This window comes from Mercenaria mercenaria, chromosome 12, assembly GCF_021730395.1.
Source record: "Mercenaria mercenaria strain notata chromosome 12, MADL_Memer_1, whole genome shotgun sequence".
In the NCBI taxonomy this organism is placed as follows: domain Eukaryota; kingdom Metazoa; phylum Mollusca; class Bivalvia; order Venerida; family Veneridae; genus Mercenaria; species Mercenaria mercenaria.
In genome coordinates, this window is record NC_069372.1 from 72,719,166 (window position 1) to 72,732,321 (window position 13,156).

A 13,156-nucleotide genomic window follows, 5' to 3' on the forward strand; every position below is an offset into this window, starting at 1 on the left:
GTGTATAAATAGCTCATATCCTGAGTTTTCTCTTTTCTTCATACATTTGATCAAACAACACTGCTCTAAGTTTTATTCATCTGCAGTAACTATATATAAATGGATGCAAACTTTCAATGGGTCATATTTTGAACTCTGTCAAAATTTAACTGCCAACTGGAATGTCCTAATAAACAGATCCTGTAGAAGCATAGAAATAATAGCAGACTGGGTTTGACTGAGCATGTTCATGCTAGGTAATGAAATGTGCAACGTCCCTCACATCCTCCAGCACCAGGTAACTCCTTATACATACCACTTATGCTTCTGATGTGTAACAGAATTTTAATATTAATAGCAGAGAATATTTCATATTGAACAGTGAACTATATTGAGCCAAAGAGCTAACCCGCCAATTGCTATTTTGCAAATACTTTAAAAATTACTGAAAGTACATTACTTGCATTATGGGGAAAGTTAGATTGATCTATTAACATTAACATATAAAAATTTCAACTTCTCATCATTTTCCTATCAAAGCCATCACAAAAATACACATGAAAGATGCATTTTTAGAAAAAGAATATTTTATGCAATTTATAGAAACAAGGAAGTGTAGATTTGATTTTTTACCAGGAAATGTTTAAATTTCCTAACATATTATTAAAATGCTCTTTTACCATAGGGCATCACAACGTCATAATTTTATTTTTGTTGTCTTTTTCTTCCCTCATAACGTTTTTTGCTAGTTTGCAAATTCTAGATAATTTTTTTTTGTATTTTTGTGACTTTGCAAAGATGGGTTGAAGTCGTAAAATAAGTAAATTTATATGACAGCATAACTTGATTTTTTTTTAAATTGTGAAAGTTCATCAACAGCATATTGTTCTTAAAGTAGACTAAATTTCAAAACTGTACGTTCAGTAATTTTGGCAAAACTGGCAAAAGAACTAATGATGGCTTAGCAGTTTTGTTCAGTATATTTTCAGATGATGGTAATTTTGAACATTGGCTCTAAATATGGCACAATTAACAGACTCTGCTACAATTTTCCTTGGTTGCATTCTACACTTCCAAAAGATCTTCATATGGATTCCATTTCCAGACAGCTGCAAGGCTACAGTACCGCACAGCTACAGTACCATAAGGCTACAGTACCGCAAGGCTACAGAACAGTAAGGCTACAGTACTGCAAGGCTACAGAACAGTAAGGTTACAGTACAACAAGGCTACAGTACCGTAAGGCTACAGAACAGTAAGGCTACAGTACCGCACAGCTACAGTACCATAAGGCTACAGTACCGCAAGGCTACAGAACAGTAAGCCGCCGCTACAGTACTGCAAGGCTACAGAACAGTAAGGCTACAGTACCGCAAGGCTACAGAACAGTAAGGCTACAGTACTATAAGGCTACAGTACCATAAGGCTACAGTACCGCAAGGCTACAGAACAGTAAGGCTACAGTACCATTAAAGGCTACAGTACCGCAAGGCTACAGTACCGTAAGGCAACAGTACCATAAGGCTACAGTACCATAAGGCTACAGTACCGCAAGGCTACAGAACAGTAAGGCTACAGTACTGTAAGACTACAGTACCGCAAGGCTACAGTACCGCAAGGCAACAGTACCATAAGGCTACAGTACCGCAAGGCTACAGTACTGTAAAGCTACAATACCGCAAGGCTACAAGGCTAATGTTCCCAAATTGGCTAGAAAAAACCCTATACAGTGCCGCAAGGCTACAGTACAGTAAGGCAACAGTACCGTAAGGCTACAGTACCGCAAGGCTACAGTACCACAAGGCTACAGTACTGTAAGGCTACAGTACCATAAGGCTACAGTACCGTAAGTTTACAGTAACTAAGGCAACAGTACCATAAAGCTACAGTACCATGAGGCTACAGTACCGTAAAGCTACAGTACTGTAAGGCTACAGTACCGTAAGGCTACAGTACAACTAGAAATGTCAGATGATTTCAGACACCATATAGGAGGTGTTTGATTACAATATTGTTCATTAATAACTAAGCAAGTTCTCTGACTGGCTGACTCATTGAATGGTATGTTTGTAATGGGGGGAATGAACCATAATTGTCAAGAAAAACATTTTCCAACTGGTTTAATCAATTACATAATTAGGTCAGTGCATTTTTTATACGCCCAAAGGGACGTATTATGTTATGATGCTTGTGTCCGTCTGTCCGTCTGTCCATTAGCAATTTCGTGTCCGCTTTGTAATTCTTGAACCCCATGAAAGATTTCAAGGAAACTTGACACAAATGTTCACCACACCGAGACAACGTGCAGAGCGCACGTTTTGGATGTCTCGCTTCAAGGTCAAGGTCACACTTAGGAGTTAAAGGTCATATCATTTTGTTTCGTGTCTGCTCTGTAACTCTTGAACCCCTTGAAGGATTTCAAAGAAACTTGACACAAATGTTCACCACACCAAGACAACGTGCAGAGCGCATGTTCCGGATGACTCGCTTCAAGGTCAAGGTCACACTAAGGGGTCAAAAGTCATATCAGTTTGTTTCATGTCCGCTCTGTAACTCTTTAGCTGCTGAAAGGATTTCAAAGAAACTTGGCAAAAATGTTCACCACACTGAGACGATGTGCAGAGCACATGTTCCGGATGACTTGCTTCAAGGTCAAGGTCACACTTCAGGGTCAAAGGTCATATATGACTTTGCTTTGTGTATACTGCTCTGCATTGCAGTGCTCTTGTTTTTATTTGGCAGGTCTCTTTTTTGTTCACTTACAATAATTTTTTTTGGAATTACTTCCCTTCTATGTTACTATAAATAGCTTATTTTGAAACTTTTTTTATGATTGGCCGTAGGGAAAAACCGAGACCACTTTTCTGTGGTACAACATGGATGGTACCTCTAATTTTTAGGTGTATTTTTACATACCTGTACCTGATAAGGATTTTTTTTGTGGACTTTGAATATTTTTGTTGTGGACTTAGATTTGTTTTTTGAAGTTTTCCTTTTGTTGTTCCACTCCTTTGGGCTACAACAGTCAAGTTTTTAAATTTTGCTCCCATCCTGTGATGTAATTCTTCGGGCGTATATTGCCCCGCTTGGTGGGGCTCTTGTTTTTTACTATGTCTGTGTGACAGAACCTTTCACAACCTAATACCAATTTCCTTTTTATCAACAGATAAAATAATAAATTAGCTCTCAAAAGGTCTTAAAAGGGAGAATTTTCCCCAAGTTAAGAGAGGAAGCAGGTAGTTGAGGAAAGAAAACAAATTGTGTATAATTACTGAACAAATACACTCTGCATGCATTATATGATTATCTATCATAATACTGTGATCACTATCCCATTTAAATTCAGGTAATCAAAAAATCAGGGAAATATTTAAACTGAACAAATAAGAAAATTAATGGAACAGGAAACACTTAACAATGTCACCATAGGTGTTGGCTTACTTAATCTTACAACAAGCTGTTTTAGGGAAAGGTTTATGGTGACCAGCAGTTTTGTGGTCACAGACAAACTTAATATTTGAGAGGCTGAAATTTCATACATGAACAGGTACTCATACATGTGGGATTTCATTCTTTGCTCTTTATCAATTTGTCGAAAGTCAGAAACTGTAATTTTCAAGCAATTAAGCTGTACACATTTAAAGTTATTTTGTAGAACTTAAATCTGGTGTTTAAAATTTATATACTAATATAATTATACTGTAGATAATTTTCATCAGACAATTGCAACAATAAATAGTAAACCTTGTTAAACAGTAAACCATGGTATACACAGTCAGAGGAATCTTGGCAAGAAACTGCTCAGCTCTGAGCAGTAACACCTCAGCAGGAATACAGTTATGATTACTCTGCAGACCCTTTGATCTAATATACGGTGACAGTCAGCTGGTGGTCAGCAATCTGAGGGATAGAGTGGGGCTGATAAGAATTACAAGCACATAGCAGAAGCTAAACAATGCTAAAGAAGACCTATGGGCATAATTTATACATCAGTATAGCAACAATTATCTCATGGTTTCTTTATTTGAAGATTGCTTTTGCATATACAGTTATTGCTAATAAATGATTCTGATGCTTAAAAATAGGGTGTCAAAATCAAAGTATAATTTTAAATTATCATTCTAAATTTTGTTATATTTTAATTTCAGTTTTTTTTTTCAATGTCAAATATAGGAAAAACATTGCTAACAATCAAAGGCCCTAAATAGTTATAGTTTTTAATTATAATATGTAGAGTCTCTGTAACAAAATATATAATAATATATTGATATCAAATACATTTGAATCGGCATAATAAGAAGGATGTACATATCTTATAATGTATGTTTTTTTATACATGTGTAACGTCAGAAGGGAAAGAAATGAATTCGGTGTTTTTGAGTCTCCTGGTCGACATTAATTTAAACATTCTGACCTCAAACACAATAAAAAAACGGCTTTTCATGTTTTTAGAATAAAAAAGTAAAAATAAGTAACAATGATAATTAAAAGTATGTTTTAAATTTAGCCAACACAAAACAAAATTTTTTTTTCTATATTCAACTGTAGAATTAATGATCATGATTTCTTAAGATTTTTATTCAAACCTTTTGAAGCTTTAACTCTTACAAATGTACCTTGCTAAGTTTCTACAATATAAACTTATCCATCTTTCAGTTTGGACAGTACCATTTATAGTTTATAGGGGTATTAATTGAAAACTTACTGACTGAATTGCAAACATTGCAGATCATGATCTGATCTGCAATGGTCACAGAGGCAGAAACAATTGCCACTACAATTGCGGCTAGCATAATGATTTAGAGTTAAAATTATTCGAAGTACATATTTTTGAAATTTTGACCTTGCTTGAACAATAATTTATGTGTTTACAGTTTTATAATATTCTCATATGTAAATCAGTAAGCATGACATCAAACATATATTAAGGGGGCGGTGGTGTAGGGGATAAGGTGTCAGCCGCTCATCCGTGGGGTGCGAGTTTGAACCCCAAAAGGTGCTGATCGCATCTCATCAAAAGAAACAAGTACTGTTTTTTCTTCCAGGAAGCGGACTCGCGAGTGACATAATAAGCTACAAGCTTTCTTCACAATCAAGCTAAAATAAATTAATAAAACCTAACAATTACATGTATACAATTTGTACATGTATAAATATGTAATATGTTAATTACATACATACCCACGTAGAAGCCATTTCAACAAGGAGGGCGGGGGTCCTATTATCATGGGGATCGGGGAGGACACAAATATGAGTCTTGAAGTATGGGTTCAAACTTATAATACAATTAAGTACATCCACAGATGAAATTAGTATAAGCAATTTAGATGCTGAGCTTACATAATATTAACACTAAACTTGTTGGGGGCAAACTACACACTCCCCCAAAACCTGGTCTGATGCTCCCCTTCCCTTCCTTCCGTCTAGCATGTCCAATAAAAGGGTTTCAAGTTTTGATCCAGAAAAAAACATAGAAAGTTAATGTGTTACAGATTTTTAGATTACAATTTACCAAGATGCTCAACATTATATTAGCCTCCAGTTGGGCCATAATTCACTGTGGTCAGTTAGCTTGTCAGTGATAATGAGACAACATGCTGGGCAGCAAACCACAGATATTTTCTGTATCTGACCAAGATTCCTTAGACTGTACAGTAAACCTTGGTATACAGTAAACCTGGGTAAACAGTAAACTTCAGTAAACAGTAAACCTCAGTGTCATGTATTGGGTATAGGACTATAGTTACCGGGATGACGACAATATATTGTGATGACAATGATAGTAACATATTCATAATAAAGTAGTTTTCGTTAGAAATATGTACACAAGTTTGTTGGCAATTCCTGCCCAAAATACCAACGTACATAATACTCAGTAAACAGTAAACTTCAGTATACAGTAAACTTCAGTAGACAGTAAACCTCAGTAAGCAGTAAGCCTCAGTAAACAGTAAACTTCGGTAAACAGTGAACCTCTCTAAACAGTAAACCTCAGTATACAGTACACAATAAACCTCGGTATACAGTAAACTTCAGTAAACAGTAAACCTCAATAAACAGTAAACCTTGGTATACAGTAAACCTCAATAAACAGTAAAGTTCAGTAAACAGTAAACCTCAGTAAACAGTAAACCTTGGTAGACAGTAAACTTCAGTAAACAGTAAACTCCAGTAAACAATAAACCTCAATAAACAGTAAACTTCAGTAAACAGTAAACCTCAGTAAACAGTAACCCTTGGTAGACAGTAAACTTCAGTAAACAGTAAACTCCAGTAAACAATAAACCTCAGTAAACAGTATCGGTAAACAGTGAACCTCAGTACACAAACCTCAGTAAACAGTAAACTTCAGCAAACTTCAGTAGACAGTAAACCTCAGTACACAGTAAACCTCAGTAAACAGTAAACCTTGGTAAACAGTAAACCTCAGTAAACAGTAAATCTTGGTAAACATTAAACCTCAGTAAACAGTAAACCTTGGTAAACATTAAACCTCAGTAGCAGTAAACCTTGGTAAACATTAAACCTCAGTAAACAGTAAATCTTGGTAAACATTAAACCTCAGTAAGCAGAAAACCTTGGTAAACATTAAACCTCAGTAGCAGTAAACCTTGGTAAACATTAAACCTCAGTAGCAGTAAACCTTGGTAAACATTAAACCTCAGTAAACAGTAAATCTTGGTAAACATTAAACCTCAGTAGCAGTAAACCTTGGTAAACATTAAACCTCAGTAAACAGTAAATCTTGGTAAACATTAAACCTCAGTAAACAGTAAATCTTGGTAAACATTAAACCTCAGTAGCAGTAAACCTTGGTAAACATTAAACCTCAGTAAACAGTAAATCTTGGTAAACATTAAACCTCAGTAAACAGAAAACCTTGGTAAACATTAAACCTCAGTTAACAGTAAATCTCAGTAAACAGTGAACCTCAGTAGCAACAAGCCCTCTACAACATACACATTTCATAGCAACAAGCCCTCTACACAACATACACATTTCATAGCAACAAGCCCTCCATTTCAACATGCCCTCTAAAACATACACATTTCATAACAACAAACTCTCTACAACATACAAAGTTCATAGCAACAACCTCCACAACAAACATATGTCATAGCAACAACCAATTTAGCAACAACGTGTCTAAAACAAACATATGTCATAGCAACAAACTCTAAAACAAACACAATCCATAGCTACATCCCCTCTGACACAAACATAGTCCATAGCAACAAAATCAACTACACAGTCCATAGCAACAACATCTCTACAACAAACACAGTCCATAGCAACAACCTCTCTACAACAAACACAGTCCATAGCAACAACCTCTCTACAACAAACACAGTCCATAGCAACAACCTCTCTACAACAAACACAGTCCATAGCAACAACCTCTCTACAACAAACACAGTCCATAGCAACAACCTCTCTACAACAAACACAGTCCATAGCAACAACCTCTCTACAACAAACACAGTCCATAGCAACAACCTCTCTACAACAAGCACAGTCCATAGCAACAACCTCTCTACAACAAGCACAGTCCATAGCAACAACCTCTCTACAACAAGCACAGTCCATAGCAACAACCTCTACAACAAACAAGTTCAGTTTTCCAAACAGTCTTTGCTATCCAAAGGTTTTAACATAACTTTCCATCCTAAATTAATACAACATTAATGCTGTGTTACAGTACAACCTCTGTTGAAGACAGCAAATATCTATCTACAAAGGGAAATATTTTCTTTCCATTGGATAAAGTGCTTTGTAAATTTACCTCTCCACACCAACAACCTCTGCATAACAAACACATTTTAGTCTACCGGGTGATGTTCTCTCTAGTGAGGTTCAATGGTTTTGAAATGTAAATACATTATACAGCAGTAAGCACTAATCTGAACTTGTTTTCAGACCTTTCCTTAAATTGTTTACAATATTTAGAAAACTGAAAACAGTGTAAGACTGTTTCTGTGACAAAGCTAATCTTTTGCAAGTGACACTGATCCAAAAACAAACAATTAATGCGTAGATTTGAAGCAGTTATGTTTTTAAAGCACTTAAAATATTATCTCTGAAAAGAAACTCGAAACAGAAAAGCAGAAATGTTTTAAATCCTTTTAATGGAGAAGCCATGCGTAAGTAACTCTGGGTCAGCTGAGGTCAGACTGTCCTTGTTGTGCTATAGTCTGTATGGAAAATATATACCTGTTGATGTTAAGAATTAAAATTACTATTTTAGGGTACATGTACATGTAAATAAGTGCAAAGTCAGGAAGAATATAAATAAACACTTGAAATTTTGGCATGCATTGAACATGTATGTTGAGGTGTAAGTACGGGCATTGCGTTGTCATCTAAATCAAACACTGACTGTTGAATGTTTATTTTTAGTGTTTGAAATGGCTGAAAAGTCAAGATGCAATAACAGCAGTTTTGTGTAAAAATAGGATAACATGTTTAAAACCTACTTTGCATTTCTGTTTCACTCAATGCATGCATGCAGAGTACATGTATGATATATGATGACAAGTGAACATATATATATCTTACCTTGACCAGTGTACATGTATGATATATACTGACCAGTTTACATTATATGATATACATTGACTAGTGTACATACACGATATATGTTGACCAGTGTACATATATGCTATACATTGACCAGTGTACATACATGATATGTGTTGACCAGTGTACATATATGCTATACATTGACCAGTGTACATACATGATATATGTTGACCAGTGTACATATATGATATACACTGACCAGTGTACATACATGATATATGTTGACCAGAGTACATATATGCTATACACTGACCAGTGTACATACATGATATATGTTGACCAGTGAACATATATGCTATACATTGACCAGTGTACATACATGATATATGTTGACCAGTGTACATATATGACATACACTGACCAGTGTACATACATGATATATGTTGACCAGAGTACATATATGCTATACACTGACCAGTGTACATACATGATATATGTTGACCAGAGTACATATATGCTATACACTGACCAGTGTACATACATGTTGACCAGTGTACATACATGATATATGCTGTCAGACCAGTGTACATATATGATATACATTGACCAGTGTACATACAAGATTTATGCTGACCAGTGTACACATATGATACACATTGACCAATGTACATGCATGATATATGTTGACCAGTGTACATATATGATATACATTGACCAGTTTACATATATGATATACATTAACCAGTGTACATATATGATACACATTGACCAATGTACATACATGATGTATGTTGACCAGTGTACATATATGATATACATTGACCAGTGTACATACAAGATATATGCTGACTAGTGTATATATATGATATACATTGACCAGTGTACATACATGATATATGCTGTCAGACCAGTGTACATATATGATATACATTGACCAGTGTACATACATGATATATGCTGTCAGACCAGTGTACATATATGATATACATTGACCAGTGTACATATATGATATACTGTGAAATCATTAAGATTCGCTGGCATGAAAATTCGCGCAAACGTGAAAAAGGACCGTTTCACGCTGGTTTTAATTCGCGCATTTTCAATTTATAAATGAAAAAATAAATTAAAAAATAATAATAGCACGGTCTTAAATTCGCGCATCGGTTCTAGCACGAAATACGTGAAAATTCGCCTTACACGAATAACAAGAGCTGTCCGTCAGACAGCCAAGCTCGACTATTCGAAATATTGTCACAGAAGCAGGATATTATTACCAAAAATGTTAAATATCAAAAGAGTTTTAAGTTCCGAAACGGGACATAATTTGACCAAAATGCATATTAGAGATATGGGACTTGATGCTATCAACTAGTTTTATAACCCCGAAGAAACATGTTAAGTTTCAATTCCATATCTGCATTAGTTTTGGAGATAGTAACTTGCATGTAAAACTTTAACCAGAATTTTCTAAGTCCAAAAGGGGGTATAATTTGCTCAAAATACATGTTAAGAGTTATGGAACTTGACCCAGTGAGGTTGGAAATTGACCTAGAAAAAGAATAAATAAGTTTCAAAGCTATATGCCTTTAAATGATAGCTGTATGTACTTGCATGCAAAAACTTAACCAAGGTGTGACGCCGACGCCGATGCCGACGCCAGGGTGAGTAGAATAGCTAGACTATTCTTTGAATAGTCGAGCTAAAAATACAGCCTCTATCACATACAAAAGGGGGCATAATTTGGCTAAAATACATGTCAGAGTTATGGGACTTGGTGCTATCAACTAGTTTTATAACCCTGAAGACACATGTGAAGTTTCAATTCAATATCTGCATTAGTTTTGGAGACAGTAACTTGCATGTAAAACTTTAACCAGAATTTTCTAAGTCCAAAAGGGGGCATTATTTGCTCAAAATACATGTTAGAGTTATGGAACCTGACCCAGTGAGGTTGGTAATTGACCTAGAAAAAGAATAAATAAGTTTCAATGCCTTTAAATGATAGCTGTATGTACTTGCATGCAAAAACTTAACCAAGGTGTGACGCCGACGCCGACGCCAGGGTGAGTAGAATAGCTAGACTATTCTTCGAATAGTCGAGCTAAAAATGATTTCACAGTACATTGACCAGTGTACATACAAGTTATATGCTGTCAGACCATTGTACATATATGATAAACATTGACCAGTGTACATACAAGATATATGCTGACGTGTGCATATATATGTTGACCAGTGTACATATATGATATACATTGACCAGTGTATATACATAATATATGCTGACCAGTGTACATATATATGTTGACCAGTGAACATATATGACATACATTGACCAGTGTACATATATAAAATACGATGACAAGTGTACATATATGACATACATTGACTTGTGTACATGTATGATATATGCTGACCAGTGTACATATGTGCTATACGTTGACCTGAGTGTACATATGATATACACTGACCAGTGTACATATATGATATACATTGACCAGTGTACAAATATGATAAACGATGACAAGTGTACATATATGATATACGTTGACCAGTGGACATATATGATATACATTGACCAGTGCACAAATATGATATACGATGACAAGTGTGGATATATGATATACGTTGACCAGTGTACATGTATTATATACATTGACTAGTGAACATATATGATATATGATGACCAGTATATGATACACATTGACCAGTTAACATATATAGGTCGACCAGTGAACATATATGATATACATCGACCAGTGTACATATATGATATACGATGACAAATGTGGATATATGATATACGTTGACCAGTGTACATGTATTATATACATTGACTAGTGTACATATATGATATATGATGACCAGTATATGATATACATTGACCAGTGAACATATATGATATATGTCGACCAGTGCACATTTATGATATACGTTGACCAGTGCACATGACTGATTTACGCTGACCAGTGTATTTGAATTTGATATACACTGACCAGTGAACAAATATATAATATACAATGGCCTGTGTACATGTATGATGTATGTTGACCAGTGCTATTGTATGATATATGTTGACCAGTGTGCATGTATGATATATCTTGACCAGTGTGCATGTATGATATATGTTGACCAGTGCACATGCATAATACATAATGACCATTGTACATATATGATATACATAGATCAGTGTACAAATAAAAAATATATGTCAACCAGTATATATGTATAATATATGATGGCCAGTGTACATAATATTATATATGTTGACCAGTGCACATGTATGATATACAATGCCCAGTGTAAATATATGATATACATTGACCAGTGTACAAATATGATATACACTGACCAGTACTATGTATGTATAATATATGACGGGCAGTGTACATGTATAACGTATGTTGACGAGTGCTATTGTATGATACACATTGACCAGTGTGCATGTATAATAAATAATGACCTGTGTACACGTATGATATACGTTGACAAGTGTACAAGTATGATATACATTGACCAGTGCACATGTATCATATATAATGACCAGTGTACATATATATGTTGACAAGTGTACATCTATGATATACAATGACCAGTGTAAATATATGATATACATTGACCAGTGTACAAATATGATATACATTGAGTCAGTGTACATATATGATATACACTGACCATTACTATATATGTATAATATATGATGGGCAGTGTACATGTATAACATATGTTGACAAGTGCTATTGTATGATATACATTGACCAGTGTGCATGTATTATTTAATAAATAATGACCAATGTACACATATGATATATGTTGACCAGTGCAAAAGTATAGTATACATTGACCAGTGTACATGTATAATATATAATGACCAGTGTACATATATATGTTGACCAGTGTACATGTATGATATACAATGACCAGTGTAAATATATGATATACATTGACCAGTGTACAAATATGATATACACTGAGTCAGTGTACATATATGATATACACTGACCAGTGTACATTGTACATGTATGATATATACAGACCAGCATACATGTATGATATACACTGACCAGTGTAAATATATGATATACACTGACCAGTGTACATTGTACATGTATGATATATACAGACCAGCATACATGTATGATATATACAGACCAGCATACATGTATGATATATACTTACCAGTGTACATGTATGATATATACTGACCAGTGTTAATGTATGATATATACAGACCAGTGTATATGTATAAATATATACTGACCAGTGTACATATATGATATATACAGACCAGTGTAGCAGTGTACAGATATATTCTGTGCAGTGTATATATGCAGTGCAAATATATGCTGTATGTTGGTATTGTACCAGTGTGATGCATGCTCAGCAGTGCTATATAAAACATTAGTACTATATCAAAGTGAAGAAGTGAACATGTACTCTATATTTTGAGTATTATACATGTATACAGTATACCATATGTAGTGCAGTGTACATATTATGTTCTATATTGTGCAATGTACATATATGTTGCGCTAAGTGCCATGTTTTGAGCATTGTGCACTGCTATATTGAGTGCTATACATGTGTCCTACGTGTTGAATAAATTTTAAGTACATATTATGTAGTACTATATACATTGAGCAATGCATGTATATAC

The 13,156-nt window shown here is 34.8% G+C and overlaps 1 protein-coding gene across 1 annotated transcript in view; it reads right to left on the reverse strand.

Annotated features, from left to right (window-relative positions):
- Positions 1–13,156, reverse strand: part of LOC123533781 (TNF receptor-associated factor 4-like) — a 65,321-nt gene that overhangs the window by 51,405 nt on the left and 760 nt on the right. The gene's annotated exons all lie outside the window — the stretch shown is intronic.